At 44.7% G+C, this 16789-nt stretch overlaps 1 protein-coding gene and 1 long non-coding RNA gene across 9 annotated transcripts in view; both read right to left on the bottom strand.

The window, feature by feature from the left end:
- The window catches only part of RBFOX2 (RNA binding fox-1 homolog 2), a 170971-nt gene that overhangs the window by 142094 nt on the left and 12088 nt on the right, over positions 1-16789 (bottom strand). The window lies entirely within an intron of this gene.
- LOC135300668 (uncharacterized) lies at positions 11293-12131 on the bottom strand. The gene is made up of 3 exons (XR_010362441.1): positions 11897-12131; positions 11632-11761; positions 11293-11413 (listed from the first exon to the last, which is right to left on the bottom strand). It is a non-coding gene; the product is annotated as an uncharacterized LOC135300668 (long non-coding RNA).

Below are 16789 nucleotides of genomic sequence, written 5' to 3'. Positions count from 1 at the left end.
TGCTGATTCTTCCCTGACTTTTTTTCCTAAATAATGGAGGCAGCTCTCTGATCAGAAGCAGCTTTTCCTCCAGCCAGGTTTTCCATTTTCCAGATCAGCCAACGGATGTTTTCAGCTACACAAATATAATTGCAGAGAGATGAGATTTCATTAATTTAGTGTAATTTAAATGTGCAAAACATACACTTGCTTTGGACTACATATGGTAGCACCCTCATACTGCTCCAGGCATGAAGAAAATACAGTCTGACTCTGCTGGTCCATGACCTACAGTGGCAACAATAGAGCCAGTGCAAGTTAAAGCCCCTGGGAATACTGTGCACTGTGTGACGTCTGTGATCCAGCAAATACAAGGACACTCTGCATGCACAGAAGTCAATAGCACAAAATATTGATTTCCCTCCTCTTATACTACGCAGAAGCATTTTTAAATGGCAGTTCATCTTCATTTATGCTCTTACTCAACAGAAAGAGGACAAGGCTCATAACAAAGCTCTAAAATCCAGCACTGGGGGCACCTTTGGATGCCACAACTGTTACATGGGGCTGAGGAAGCATTTCACACATAATTTACACTAAGCCAACTCATTACAGGGCAACATGCTCATGGCATGAAAATCTGGCTTGCTTGAACATGATGACAACAAGCTTTCACAAGGTGAAGAGGACTACAGAGTTTTGCCTTAGTAAACGGTTCACTGTTCTGTTTTCTAAAAAAACAGGATGGAGAATACAGGACAGAACAGGACAAGGGAGATGACACCATGGATCCAGAAGGGAAATCAGTTGATCACAAGCTTCTTGGCTGATTTTACAATGTTCACAGGCTGTTGCTCAAAGGCTAAAAAGAAACAAGAGTACTCCTACTTTGCAAATGAAATTATAGTTGTCATATTACCTTCAGAAGAAAAAAGCTGAAGCTAATTTGTCAGCTGGGTGTGAAGAGGCTGTGATATAAAATTAAATCTGGCTTGCTCCAAGGGAAATTGGCACAAAAAAGAGATAGAGGCTCAACAGCACACGACTCTGACAAAATCATACTGTATACTAAGTGCTGCAGGCAAATAGGTGCAATTTTCTGTGCCCTGGACACACTGGCCTGATTGCATAAGCTGCCCTACATAGCTACAGAAATTATTTTCCCAGGTCCACATTACAAACCATCTTCCCTTTCCCCAAAGATATAAATTGCTCAAGTAGTCTAGCCAAATGCAGTTTCATCTCTGGAACACTGCAAGTGCCACAGCCAGCCTGAGAAAGGAGAGAAGTGAGGTGGGCAGGCTGATGAGCTGGATCTCTAATGGCAAGGGGTTAAAAAGCCTGGAGGAGGGCGAACGCAGAGAGCTTGGGGCAGCCTGCCTCAGCAGGCAGGACTGTTTCTGATTAAGCCTGCGGGATTGTGGAGCTGCACAGGAAGCGCTGGGGGGCTGGGGGTCTCAGAGCCACTATCCCAAACACACTAGAAATCTTTGTGTTCCAGCAGCACCATCTGGAAACAGTTAGAGAGCAACAACTCCCAGGCCTTCCTTCGCAAAATAGAAAAAAAAATAGTAAATCCACTCTTAAGACCATTAAGTCTGGCCTTTTCATCCCCCTCCTGGAAAGCTCCTCTCCCTGCAACAGCAGGGAACAAAAGGGCACCTCTAAAAGGGTATGAACCCCCTCTCGTGCTGCTGCAAGAGCAACTTGCACAGCATGGCAGCTCCCTCTGCTTACAAGGGACACCCCAAAGTGCATCCCAAAGAGTATCCAGGGCACTAATTGCAGCAAATATGATCAACTTGGGGGGAGAACGGACAGCAAGTCATTCCACAGCCAGAATATCCCCAAATGGGAGCTGTGCACATTCAGGGATTCCAGGAGCTGGAATTCAGGGTATCTCCCATTTCTCTGCCATAAATCAGCACATGGACTTGAGAGAACCCACTCCAGCAGAGACAAATATTCCAGACACACACAAAAGATCTAATTCTGTTCTTAAGAGGACAGAAGGACCATGATGCAAAGCACATCATCATGGTGATGGCTCCCCTGCTGCCTCAGAGGTACCAAGGATCAGAAGGGCACCAGAGACTGATCCAGCCATTTCAACCCCTGACAGGCTCCTTCTGATAAGGGAACAACCTCTTTGTGCCTCAGCACATGTTCTGAAGACAAAGAGGGTGTCTGTCTCCGAAGTGCCATTCACTAGTATTTTAAAAGGGAAAAGCAGAGGTCATGACTGTTGAATTTTACCAGAATAAATCCTCATGTAACAGTTTATTAGAGGGATACTCCCCTTCCAAGGGTTCCTATCTCCATGAAGAAATAAAGCCTGCTTTTTACCCTTCCCTCTTTGCTTTACCTTTATTCATCTCTCCCACACACATCAGTATTTTTCAGGGTTTCCCTTCTAATTAGACACCAGAGCACTATACATTTGCCTACAAAAATGTAGAGAAGTATCAAAACAAAATCACAGCTAACCTTTCAACATCCCAATTAAGCAATTCCACATGAAAAGTAAGGAGTGATTCCTGCTATAACACAATGTTATTCCACTACAGAAAACACACCTTTGCCTTTTTTTTACATCCACCCTGTAGCTGACTGCCACCTTCTTATGGGCCACAGACAGGTGGAATGAGATGTGGTCACATGCCAAAGCTCTCTGTAACCAGAGTGCAATTTATAAAAAGAATAATAAAAAAAAAGAAACTCTTAAAATAACAGTTTTCTAAGCCATTAACCAAAGACTTCTTGGAATCCACTCATGTTGTACAAACCTCCTCAATGCCCATGCAAAGCTCTTGCTAAACATGATCGCCCTGAGTTACCTGCACGGGAGCTGTGGTCACATCTCCCTACTGCAAAGCATATGAAAGAAGAGAAATCCTGCCTAAACTACCAAAAATACCCAGCCTAGACAAACTGCAGAGGATGGCAGACTACAGCTGATGTCCCAAGCTAGGCAAATAACTTATGCAGGAGGGATGAAGCATTCCCGTGCACGCAATGGTCACAGCTAGAACACTGTTAAAACAAGGAGAAAAGGAACACTTATCAAAGGATCTCCTCACACAGGAGGAACACATCCTCTCTGGAATAGATTTGAGTTTAAGTACATGCTTTGTTTCAAAATTTAAGAAAAAGGAACAAAAAGTTGTGAGAGAGGAAAGACAGAAAGAAAGAGAGAAAGATACAAAACAATCCACCTGATAAGGGGACCAAACCAGATATATGCAGTAAGTTACTGTTTCCATTTCATTGCAGGGAAGCAAGGCAAACCTCTCTGAAGGCTTTTCTAGGAAAGACCATGCTACTATGGAGAGCAAAATTAACCAGAGAGGTATCTGCAAGTGGTCTGAATTCTTCAGTTTGGTCCAGATGGGAATGCTAGCCCTGCTTATAAGGGAATAGCTGCTGCTGCTTGTATTCTGCCCAGAAGGGACAAGAATTTTATGTATTAATGGAAAAATGAAGTTAGATACTTCCAGCAGTCTCAGGTATTGGATATTCTTATTCATTCTGTGTGTAAATACAGCCATCAACAACAAAAATAAGATTGTGATTAAACAGCACGAGCTCATAGGAAGAAATTGGGCCTGTGAAAGGTCAAGAAAGGTGCCAGAGATCTTTGTGGTGACTGCAGTAATAAAGCCCCAGGCACTACTCTCCAGGAGCCTGGGAGACTTCAAGATCTGGGTCTGTCAAGCAGGCAGGAGACAGACACAGTTGTTCCCTGCAGCATCCTACATGCCTCCAATGCATTTGTCTCTTTTTATGAGCTTTAGGTTTAGTTAAAGCCCAGGAAGTCCTCAGGAACAGCATACAAACTCCTCACAGAGCCTCAGTTCCACCCTATTGTCTTTATGGATAGTCTGAAGCCATTGGAAAAAGACCCACGCCCCCCTCCAGGAGGTCTCAAAACCCCCGGGTTGCACATTCCTGCCAGCACCACACAAAAGCATCAAAGCCCCCTCCCTTCCCTGCCTGCAAGACAATGGAATAAACAAGGCAGTGGAACTAACCCAAACTAGTTCCTCACGGATTTGTACCCCCTACCCCCTGAGTGTTTCCCATTCCAGCCTCCTGCAGCTATAACCACAGCCTCCCTCACCATGTCCCCTGCCATGGTCCCTCCGGGCAAAGGGAGCAAACACCACGGTGTGGCCGGTCCAACTGCCCAGCTGCTCCACATGGAGTGCATCATCCACAAGTCCTGACCGCCTTGCCTTCCGTGGCACACTTACCTGCATCTCTCCCACCCCATCGCCATTTTTCACAAAGCTTTTAGGAAGGTGATAGCATTACAATTCCCTCACCTTTAAAATGGAATTGAAATTACTGCTTGGTTTGTAAGTGTGCATGTGTGTGTGGGCAGGGATTGTCACAGCACATTCACCTAAAGCTTGTTTCCTTCACAATTTAGTCTAAAAACCTCTCTCCTGTGTGCAATCCCTGGAGACTTCTTTGCATTAAGAAGTAACATTTCCCTGCCTGAGCCTACAGATGAAATGCAGAACAAAAGAAATCTAAAAGCATTGGACTCCTGAAATTACAGCATCGTGTATCTTCCTATGCAGCACATTCAGATGAAGGAAACAAAAAAGGGAGCCACCCTCCCACTGAACACACAAACATCTTAAATTAGGTACAGAGAAACTGGCACTGTAGCAGACCTCTGAGCTGGAGCAGACCTAAGGCACTGTGGCAAATAGCAGAGAGGGCCAGTCAAATCTTAAAACCCTGCCAAAGCACCATTTGGGTTTTTTTGTTTTATTTCCTTTGTAAATATAGCCAACATTTTTAGTCAAAGCTCTAGACAGTTGCAGTCCTACAAACTCAGTTCTACTTGCTCCTTCCTTCTGCACATTGCTCAGCCCAAGTATAAAGGGATTAAACCTCAAACTCCCTTGAGCTAGACAGTGATACAAACCTTTTAAGAATATGGGGTTTAGAGCCAGATTAAGCCAACCTCAAAAATCACTGTACCAACAAAGTACAAAGTAAATCACTCTGATTTTTTCCTCTCTTGTTCCCAAGGGTGCATCCCTACTTCACCTCTTGCATGCACAGTAGGGATCACAGAAGAAAACTGCAAGTCAGATCAGCTTGCTGATCCTCCTGGAAACTAATCCCTCCAAAAGGAGAAGGATTAGATTCACAAACAAAGGTGGTCGCTACAGGCCATGTAATCCCTAACACCTGTACATAGAGGGTGCATGACCACATGGCTGGAGTCAGGGAGAAGGCAGGACTTCTCTTTCAATGAAAGCAGTTTCCCATCAGCTTAAAACAGCTGCAGCAATGTGAACTTGGCTGACAACTTTCCTCCTTAGAAACTACCAGTCCTTGACCTCCACGCATTTCAGAGCGTTTTACACAAGTATCTAAATCAATGCTTTAGGATTAAGAATTTTTACTCCCTTGAAGAACTGATCATCAGAAACATCAAGCAACCATTTGAAGCAGCAGAAGAAAGTCATGATGTCATCACATTTCATGGCTTCCCTTCCTCATGCCAAAACATCTCCAGCAGTCTATGGCCTAACGAGATACAGGTGATGTTGGCTCATACTTTGCTCCTTTCTTTCTCAGAAGCAAGGAGCAACAGGAGTCTGCTGCTGCTTTACTAGAGACTGGAGCTGCTTAAGTGATTTTTCATGAGCAAAGTGACACTCCAAGGATAGTAGCAATGAGTATTCAAAACCAAGCTGTCATGCTTGGTCCATTAATTATGTCCAGAGCTGTGAGAATACAGGAGGAAAAAGGCATTTTCATCAATTAAATCTATCTACATTTAGTAGCTATTTTTCAGACCAGTAATTGTAGAAGACCTACAAAAACAAATGCTAATACCCTTTTCCCCGGGTTTTCCCATTGCAAAAGCACTGCTCTTAGCTACAGGCCCATCTACCACTGCCACAAAGAGATGTCACAGATTTGACAAGACCAACTACAGAACATTCATTCTGGGGAAAATGTTGATGGTAGGATGAGGCATATAGAAGACTTCATAGTAGGCATACTAAAAGTATGCACACCTTTTCTTTCACAATAAGAATGTGAAAAAAAGATCTTCAAAAACTAATCTTAAAAGAGCATATATTGCTTTTCCTCACAGGGAGAGGAAAGAACAAAACAAATCTCATATAGCAGTCACATTGCTTAATGTATTACAGGAAAGCACCTAAATGATGACCACAGAAGATAAGGTTGTGTGTATATAAAACATGTATTTTTACACCTATATTATGCATAGTTATATATGAACCTGACCAAAACTGAAACATAACAGACGCCTAAACTTTCTAGGCAACTACCAACACCAATGGAGATTTTGTAGCTCTAAAACGGATGCATAAAGGAACGCCTAGGAGCATTCCTGAATTTGCAGTGTATCTTCCTAGTGCCAAAATCAAAGTCCTGAGGCACCAACACTACCACCTGTAGTGTAAAAATGTTTGTATCAAGATGAAGCTTGTAATCCTCCTGGGTGAAAAAATGCACCTCCCAAATCCCATCCCATGAGAAGTCAGCATTGCATCAGTCAGAGTCTGTTGAAAGATAGCACTGGTGCCTGGAGGATTAGTTGCAGCTTTGAAGAAGCAGTAGAGAAAGAAAAAGGAGGAAAAAAAAGAAGGACAGTGTAATTTCACATAGATGTAAGTGCTGCATGAGAAAGCTGTTATCAGCCACACAGAAGGACACTGTACAGATCTGGGACAGAAGGATTGAACACATGCAAATCACAGATTGAATTCTGTCCCCCACTGCTCTTCAATCAGATCAGGAAGATGAGAGAAAAAGACCAAAATCTGCTCCCTTCAGGAAACAGTCAAAAAACTCCTGGGGAAGAAAAAAGAAAGAAGAAATAAAAAGTTTTCTGTTTCTCCTGCTGCCATTACTGAAGCCAAAATGGCTATGAATGAGAAACTCCAAAACTTATAATCTCTACTCCACAAAGAGAACATAAAAGCATAGAGTTCCACACTGAGGACAGGCAATTCCAGCTCTCCTGCATCCTGGAAGCCACATATTACAACCAGGCTCAGCTTCCCAACTGACTACCTCCAGGTCTCACCATTTATGAGTTGCACTCTGCCACCCTTTGTATTTACTTCTGGAGGGGCTGGATGCTTTTGCCACAGCAAAAACACATTTGCAAGCCTTGTGTGCTAATCAGGAAGCGCAGTCCTAGACTTTCTCCAGGTTGCTGCATGAAGGCTTCACACCTTTGCAACTTCATGTCTCCCACCCATCCAACTCTAAAAGCAATAGGAGGAAGCTTGCTGCAGACATTTCCCTCTCCTTTATTGACAGGGAATAGTACACCTCTTCTCCATTCCTGCCTGTACAAAGGACAAAGCAGATCACTTTATCCTTTGTTTCCTTGGTTCTAGCCTTTTTGATTCAATAGCCAGCCAATGCTCATGCAGTTTGTGATTTAGGCTTTCCTGGGGCTTGTTTTGCTCCTCTTTCTCCATTGAATTACTCTGCTCTGTGCTGCAGAGAAGCCACAGCAAGCAATACTGTAGCCACCACTTCAGAGGTAACAGCACACTGCATTGCTCCAGGCATAAGCGTCAAAGTGGGGGGAAAAAGGACAGCACATTGTTCCTCCCACATTGCCCAACATAACCACACACTGCAAACTTCGGCCAGTGACTCCCAAAGAGTCACCTTCCGCTGAGAAGACAGCACTGAGCAAGAAAAGCTTTCCATGGCCCAGGAGAAAGGTGCACCACTCCGGCATCCAGCATTTGCACAGGCGTGAAAGGACTGGGTTTCTCTCTGGAAGGGAGTTCTGTTTTCTCCAGCATCTGTCAGACCCTGGGGAACCCTTAGCACTTTATCAAATACTAGTCCCAGAGGGCTGTAACAGCGCAGGATTTAAAAAAAAAACCAAAACCCTTTGTTACTTCGTACTCCACCACCACTTACATATTGCCTCTACTACAGAAATCAGCTTTTGAGGAATATTATTGGACACAATTCTGATTATGACACCTATTTCACTCATCAGTTACACCCGTTTTCAAATATCAGTGTAATTACTAGAGGAAAAGTCAATCTATTGTCAAGGCTGATTTATTGGTCAAAATCCTTCCAGAAGGAGATTTTTGGACAAAGAGGACCAGACAAAGAAAGAGCCAATTTACATGATCCAATTAGAGGTGAAAAAACACTCCTCTGTGAAGCCAGGAGGAGGACCTGAAACTCCATCCGCCCCTGTCAACTGGGACCAGAGAGCACTGGGGTCAAAGGAAGCTTCCCCAAAGACCAGCCACCTGCTGTAATTGCTTAAAAAAGAAAATACAGAGGAACAAAGCAGAGGATGAACACAAAGAAGATGGTACCAAACATACATCCCAAAGTTCTTTTTAAGAGAAGTGTTAACCTCCTTGCAAAAATATAAAATGTGTTTTCAACAGCTTTTATGAGTTGTGATAATGTGAACAGTAGACATCTTTTAATTGTTTAAAAAAATAATTATTCAGATTACTAAGAGTAACATCATAGACAAAAGGGAAATGGTTTCTATCAGAACAATTAAAAAAAATTTCCTCTCAGAAACTGTGAAACATGATTTTTTCCTAGCACAGTCACCCCCGAAAGCTCAGGATACAGAAGTAAGGAGAACCTCAAAGGGTGTGTGAAACATCAGGATGTGGTTTGCAGAGAAATCCACTCCACCAAGATGAAATACAGATAGGACACAATACCAGATATCGCACGTGGAGAGTTGGGACAAGAAGATCAGGATGGGGAGCCCAGGCAGGCTTCAGCACGGCTACGAGGCAGAGACAGATAAAAACACACGCAGACCTGCCAACATCCCTTAGAGCAGCGAAGGGGCCGGCGCCGCCCACGCTGCGGATGGAAGGGCTTCAGGGCAAGCCAGGCTCAGCGAGCCGCAGCTACCCAGATCCAGGGCGAGCCGCCCCCCGCCCCTCCAGCCCCGAACACACAGGGTGCCCTGGGGCAGCCATGAATTCATCAGCGGGTGCTGGCAGGGTGCCTCGGCGCGGGAATTCAATAGCACCAGCAGGCCGAGGAGGAGTGAATAATTCAGGCGCTCCGCTCGCTCGCACCATGCCGAGGAAAGATGAAGCCCGCTCGCACCGCCCCGAGCCGCTCCGCGCCCCGGCCCGGGGTCAGGCCGAAGGCGGCGAGCCAGGGGCACCCGGCTGGGCGAGCCAGGGGCACCCGGCTGGGCGAGCCAGGGGCACCCGGCTGGGCGAGCCCCGGAGCCGCCGGCTCGGAGCTCTGCCACGCTGGCAGCAGCCCGGCCTGCCTCGCCACCAGCGGCAGCGGAGCGCCGACACACTACACAGCACGGCTTGTTCCCCTCGCACACACAGCTCCCTGTGTCCCGCCGGGAAGGAAAAGCCACCGGCGGCGTCATGTGCTCTCCCTCCATCAGCCCTGCTACCAAAGCGTAAAGCACAAGAGGTTGAAGGCTATTCTCTTGCAGCCACTGCTCTGTCCCTGAAAATGTTTGTGTTAGACTGGTCTATCAGAAATAGGAAAAGCTGCAGGGAGGGAAAAGAGGGATAAGGCAAGACAATAGACAAGTGTTGGGGATATGAAAAAGGTTAACCTTCAAAGCAATAGCCTTACAACACTGCATCCTACAGCAGAGGAAACAGCTTTTGGAAAAAATCCTCTGTGCTGATCAGTCTATGTCAGGCCAAGTCTAATGATGACCTGGAGCACACAGAAACACTAGGGACAGTTTTCATCTACTCTATGCAGACTGAGAACAGACAATTATTACAACTCAACACAATCTCTTCTTGCCAGCATTAGGGAAAACTTCAAGAATGGCAAAAAGTATCCCTAGATTTCTTTCTTCCCCATTCCACCAAGAGACATCTAATGCTGAAACTTTCTGCCAGACCTCGAGTCTTGAGGTCAGAACAGACCTGGCAGGTCAGGCCAAAGTTCTAGCTCTCATTTTTCAATCATGCATCTCCCAGCACATGCTGCAACACGGCAAAAATGCCTCCAGCACATAATGAGCATGCTCCCTCCCGCTCCAGCCCAGCAGCCAGTTTTGCCCCAAGACAAGGTAGCCCACATTATCCTGCTGGCCAGGACAAAAGCATTCCAGATTAGCCAGGGCATGAACCAACAGCGAGGCAAGATGGGAGCCTCACTGCTGCTAGCAGCACTGAATTAGTCTTCACCATGAGGAGTTCTCCCCATTGTTTCCTCTCTCAAGGACTTGACTTTCCAACCAATTCAGGATCATATATTTCACACAGCGGCCGGCAGTACCAGCTGCACTTCCCAGCGAGCTGCACTTCCCAGGCATCGCGCTACAGCTCACAGACATACACAAGCAAACAGTGTCCACAATGGCACTGTACAAAGCTAAGCAGATGGAGGTAGATTGGGTGCACTGTGCTCAGCAGGAGCCCAGAGGGGGGAAAAAATATCTCATTTGATACTTACTCCTTTTCCTGCACAGCAGACCAACAGGGCAAGGCACAGATGTCTGTCCCATTACAGACCTCCCTGGGGCCTGCCAGGACTGAGACTGTAGTTCAACAAACAAAGAATACCAGACAGAACATGAAGCCTGGGCTCTGGAAGCAGATTCTTTATCTTTACTGCATTTTTTATATTTTTATAATTTTTTGGCACTCTGCTGTCACAAAGGTAATGCTTGGAATGTACAAATCTGCACCAAAAACTGCAGAGAGAAAACCTTAAGAACAGTGTATTACCTGAAAACAAACTCAGTACAAAGTGTATTTAGACTGAGCCTTTTGACCTTCAGATCTTACTGTACAAGCACCTGCAAACCAGTAGCTCTTCCTCTGTAAAACAGAGGTGAGATGAGAGAGAGATGGAAGAAGAGCATGAAGTCTGTCTCAGCCTAAATCCCTCACTCCTTTTAACAAACAGGAATTACTGCATCATTAGATTTAGTGGCAGTACTTAAAACCAAATCAGATTTGGCAAGAGGAAAATAAAGCTATTGACTCCTGACATTTGCAACTTCAAGTATATTAGACCAGCTCCTCCATTTATATTTAGCACACCAGTAAAGAAAGCAGCAGTCTCTAATTAAACAGACACAGCACAACCTTCGCTGAGGGATCAAACGCACCAGAAACCTTCCCCTTCCTGGTGCCATGGCTCCCTGGGAAGCCGGGCTCTCACACGCTGCTGCGGAAACCATCCCCGCCGGGTGAGTCAGCACCGCTATCCCCCAACAGGCACGATCCAGAGGGCCTCTGGAAACAGCTGCTGGGAGATCAGCCGAGAGAGAGAAATCGAAACAAGATCCTGATTTTTCCTGCTCCAAGAGGATTGTTTTATTCTTCTCACTTTGTTTCCTCCATGCCTCCAGGGACTTGTCTCCCTATTGAAGGAGGTGACAGTCATCGTTTTAGCTTCATTGACACCATCACGGATTCTGTAAGCCAGAAGAAACTTTTATGATGTACCTCTTAATGTACAGAGAGAGCCTCCTGGAAGAGCTCCTTCCAGGAGCAGCAAGGTCTCAGGCCATTACTTAGCACAAGGGAAAGCAGAACAAATTGGAGGGGACAGAGGGTTTCAATTTGGGAGTGCAGTGCTCTGTCAAACACTGCCAAAGCAGTTTTCGATATCCCCAAGATTTACAGCACTCACCTACTTCCCCAACTCAAATCTTTCATGGAATTTACTGATTTTCTACAAGCTCTGCACTATAAAACAATTCCAGTTCTTTTCATGTTTGCACTTGGCACAAACAGTGCTGGCATTGCTTGGACACATGCTGCTGAAATTCAGAGAATAAGGATGAAGGATGCAATTTCTCTGTAGCTTTAAATTCATTATAAGAAACATTTTTCTTTAGTGATCCTACTCACTCCAAGAAAATTGGAGCTATTTTATATCATGACATTCAACCTACAGGAAACAGCCAAGTAAGTGGTGAAGAGGAATATTCACAGAGAGGAAACAGCAGGAAAGGGACTAGATGAGTATCTTCTACACACATAAAGTTTTCCAGTTCTGTTTCACTTCCTGGGCCAGCTGAGAGTCACTGAGCAGCACTGTGCTGTGTCCAACTGAAAACGTGAAACTCAAACCCCTGACAATCAAAGGAAGGGTGGGAAACTCTCAATGAACCTACCCAGGAGGTGGAATACTGGCCAAACCTCATTACAGGGTATCTCCTGCCTTTCTCTCCTCTGCTGCTTGCACACTGTGACATCCAAGCTATCAGTCACAGAACTCAGCAGCACGCAGTCGCCTGTACCCCCCTGCCCACAGCCTCCCCGTACACTCCCCAGCATGCAGCAGTAATTGCCTTTCCTATTAGCCCACAGCGACAACAGCTGCCATGGCAACCAGCAATGATTTTAATAAGTTTGGTCTGTTTTCAAGGGCAGCACACGCGTGCCGGCACATGAGCACGCTGCAGACACGCGCCAAGGGGAAGGAGGACCTGCCATCAAACACAAAGGCAGAGTTGAAAACACACTTGGATCAGAGAAACCACGGATGAGCAAACATTTTCCCCCCTCCTCTGCAGGAGGAGCGGATGCCCACTCACTTCTAAAGCAATGTGGATGTGATGGTGGTACTAAACTAAATGCAAAGGCTCTCTTTGAGGAGCTACAGATACCACCAGGTGACAGAAGTGACATGCAGCTGTACTGTGGGTACATCATGCCACATCACCCCACACACTGCTGCTGTCAGCCCTGCTGAGATGGACACAGCCAGCACTGGACATCAGCTTGCCTCTCAAAAGGACAGCAGAGGAACGCATCCACCGTGGTGGAGGCAGCTGGATTTGGAGATAAATTATTCTCTTTGGCATTACTTATTTTCTATGAGATCAAGAAAAAGAAGCTCTGAGTCAAATGGAGCACAGAGAGAAAGGATCACTTCTTTCAGAACCTATTTACTCCCCAGCTTAGCCTCAAGGTATGATTTTACACCATGCACCCCAACACAGAGAGTCACTACACAGAGGCTGTGCCTACTGTAAATACCCCCCAAACACAAGGACTGGTGGCCCAGAGCAAAGGAGTATTGTCAGACCAATCTATACCAGGTGGTCTAAAGCTGTCTAACCCAGTAGTACTGATATAACATTTGCAAATCATAAATTTAATACTACTGGGGTTTTTTCAAAAGCTTTATGAAGGTTTCGCTTAATCAGCTGTCCATCATCCACTCACAGGCTGCTAGAAAAGGACAATTTCTGCTATACAAACTGCACCAGTGTCTGTAAACTCCACCTAAAAACTTGGAGGAAACAGACAAGAGGAGCAAACATGATACGGTGAAGCAGAATTCCAAACTGCCTGCAAAGCTAAGCATATAGTATAATTCCAGTCTCACAAGCTACACAAATTCATGGGAGAGGGCAAAAAAAAAAGGTAAATCTGTAGCACCTTTTCCACCATATAATGTATTTTGCACAAGCCTAAAGAAAATATTAAACATCTAACAACTGCATGCAGATTCATATATGTAATTAATTTGAATTTTGGTGCCAGGGATAGAGGCTGTAAAACGCTGCAAACTACCTTCTGCTAACACAGCAAGCTGATGCAGAGTAAGGCAAGAGCAGTGTGCTGCCCACCATGTGTTCCAAACAGCCTCCAAGGACCACCCTTTAGATGGAGGGGGCAGCAGTAAAGGAGGCCACCTAGTTCCAACAAGGAGACAGAAAGATGGCCCACTGACCCCAGTGCTCTGAGATTTCTGCTCCTCTGCAGGTGACCTGGGACTTGTTTCATTTCTCTGTGCATCACCTCACACCACCTTTCTTCCTAACAAAAATACTATGCAATTAGGATTTAAGAGGGGCTTAAATGCAGGATAATTGAGGCTAGGCTAAAAAATACAGGGATATTTAACTGCTAAAAACAAAGGATTAAATCAATGAACAGGAACCAAGAGTTCTGTTTTCATTCCTGTAATGCTATCTGCCTTGAATAAACTCTGTGGATACACTAGTCTTTGGCTAGTCCATACAAGACAGAAAAAACCTCCTGCTACCTAGTGACTGAGCCACATGGGAAGCAGTGGACAAAAAAAGACTTCTGGGAACCTACAGTTCTCTTCATCTGCCACCTGAGCCATGACTGTGAACCCCTCCCCCAAGCAGTAACACTACTTCATTTCACTGTACATCCTTCCTTTCCAAGCAGCACATTAAAATGATGCTCCATCCTTGCCAGACTCATTGCTGCCCAGGGGTTTAAATACAGCAGCAATGAATTGACTGGTCTTGTTAATTTAATTCGGCTACATGGGAAATCTGTAAACAGAAGCACAAGCCATAACAACACTATCAAAGGGCTCAAAACACAGAACTGAAAAATTTGCTTTTGGTTATCAATGCTAACCATGCAAGGAAGAAGAAATTTTCAAACTGGATATTTTACAATTTTACTGTTTAAGCTCTTGCAGGTAACAAGAAAGTTTCCTATAGGCAACACTGCTTCTTCTACCCTGCCAATTAGCTTCACACACAACATGCTGAATTAGCATTTGACCACATTTCCAGCAACTCCAATCCAGGGCTAAATTAACAGACATGACGGTACCCCTTGAGTCACCAGGAAAGGGCAGGACTACCTGCCCTGGCTCCACTGGGACAGAGCAGCCTTTGGGAGATGACTGATAACCACATCCCATGCTCCCTTCCCACTGCAATCTTGTTTTCACAGTGCACCTGTTCAAATGCAGCCTGAACAACAAATACAACAGTAATTTTTTTCAAGCAACTTCATGAAGATAGTTCCCTCCACGAGCACTATGCAATAACCATCTGTGTATAAGCACATTGTTCAGAGAGCAAAGCTAACCATCCAACAGATTCTGCCCCCCAGGAAAATCCATACAAAACACAAAAATATTTACCTGCAAAGTAAAGTTGGGAAGTGACCTACTAAGAAGCTCGTCCCTACTTAATGTCCACTGTATTCATTCTCAAAAATCAGAGGTAGAGAAAGCCTTACAATGGTAGGAATTCACCCATGGAAGAAGAACAATGCCACATGTTTACTCCTGCCCAAGAGATCCAGAGATTTAGGGATCGTCTTTAAAATCCTGTCCTAAAAACAAAAGTAAAAATTGCCAATCCCAGAACCAAGCAGACAGATCTACAGATCTTAGAATTTTTAACTGCAAGCTTCCAACATTTCAGGCATCAGGAAACTGGTGACTCAATGTCGGTGATGGAGAGAGACAGGGAGACTGACTCGGTGATCAGAATCTGATTTTAATGTGGGATACAAACGTTTATATACTATTTCAGGGAGACTAGTAACGTGTACTACAATGATTAGGTTAAAATCACATACACAAACTTACGCATATAACAACATCTCTTGCTTGCAGAATTTTTTTTTTTTCTTTTTCTGGTAAACCTGTCTGATTTAGTCTTCTTACAATCTAGGTCTAATTTCCAAAGGTCCGTTTGCTTTTACCGAAGCATCCTGTTATCAAATCTCTTATGTTAAGCAGGTCCAAAGTCCATCATCTGTCTTGTGTCCCCCAACATTCCAACAATGCAGTATAAGAAATTGCTTAGGAAAACACACATAAAATTTGTATTTACCTGAGGATTAGGTAAACTACATAAGCCAAACAAAGCACTTGATATTACTGTGCCAGCAGGTCTGGTCAGTTTGTCCACTGTAGTGCACCTTTTTCAGACTATATGCACCATCTCTTTATCAAGCACCAAATCCAAGAGAATCAACGTCACAGAATACCTTACAATAGACATGAGAGCCCAAGCACAGAGATTTTATGTTTATTTAAGCACAAACCTCATAAAAGAGCTTGCTAACACCTTGTCAGCAATAGCGACTAGCTGACACCAGGCATCTTGGAAGGCTTCAGTGCACAGGGGAGTCAAACACATCCATCTCCTGCTACACTTCCCAAGGATGGTCAGGGACAGGAACAACTTCAGGCAAACAGGCATCACATTTAAGTTACAGCCAGAGGGTTTCTCATTCTGAGGCAACAGGACCAGTTCTCTCCAATTTGCCTGCAGATTCCACACATTTACTGAAACCCAACAGAAACAAGAACATAGGATGATCCAGATCTACTGAATCACTACTCACGCCCCATCTACATATTAAAACATGCAGACTGACTAGTCCTTCTCTGCATATAGAGATGCCTCAGAGTTTTGGATGCCAGAAAGAATAACAAAGGAGAACCAGGTCACCAAAGGTCAAAACAGTGGCTGCTACAGAAAGGATGAAACAAATGCTGTATCAAACACCACACTGCAAAGCAAGCCAACACCCCTATCAAAACTCCAATGGAGCTGCCAAACTCTGCCCCATGAAGATACCAAGCCTATGAGCTACTCCTATGGTAAATGTCTGCAGTAATCATGAGGTCCAAAAATGAAATAAATACCATGCTGGGGGGAAAAAAAAAAAGCAAAAACTATCCTCCTGTTTTCACTAGAAAGGTCATGCCTATTTAAGGAAACCTTACCAAGGAACATGGACATGCTCCATCACATCCATCAACTAAGAGTCCAGAGTTAAGTGTAATCACTCATCAAAGAATTCCTAGTCCTTAAAGGGGTCGTGGTTGAAGCAAACCCAACTCATGCTACTCCTGGCATGCAAAGCAGTCACAAATACCTGATACCACCCAAGATGAAAACATCAACCCACTGACCAGCAAAGAAAGAATTCTTACTTAACCCTTTAATAGTAAATAACAGGAGGAAAACACAAGAAGTCTCACAGCACCTCCATCTACTCAAGTCAACACTTTCCCCACGGGAAACTACCATCCCCAGGAGAAC

The sequence above is a fragment of the Passer domesticus genome, chromosome 5 (assembly GCF_036417665.1).
Source record: "Passer domesticus isolate bPasDom1 chromosome 5, bPasDom1.hap1, whole genome shotgun sequence".
Classification (NCBI taxonomy): Eukaryota; Metazoa; Chordata; class Aves; order Passeriformes; family Passeridae; genus Passer; species Passer domesticus.
The sequence above is the reverse complement of the archived record's forward strand: the minus strand, read 5'-3'. Positions and strand labels throughout refer to the sequence as shown.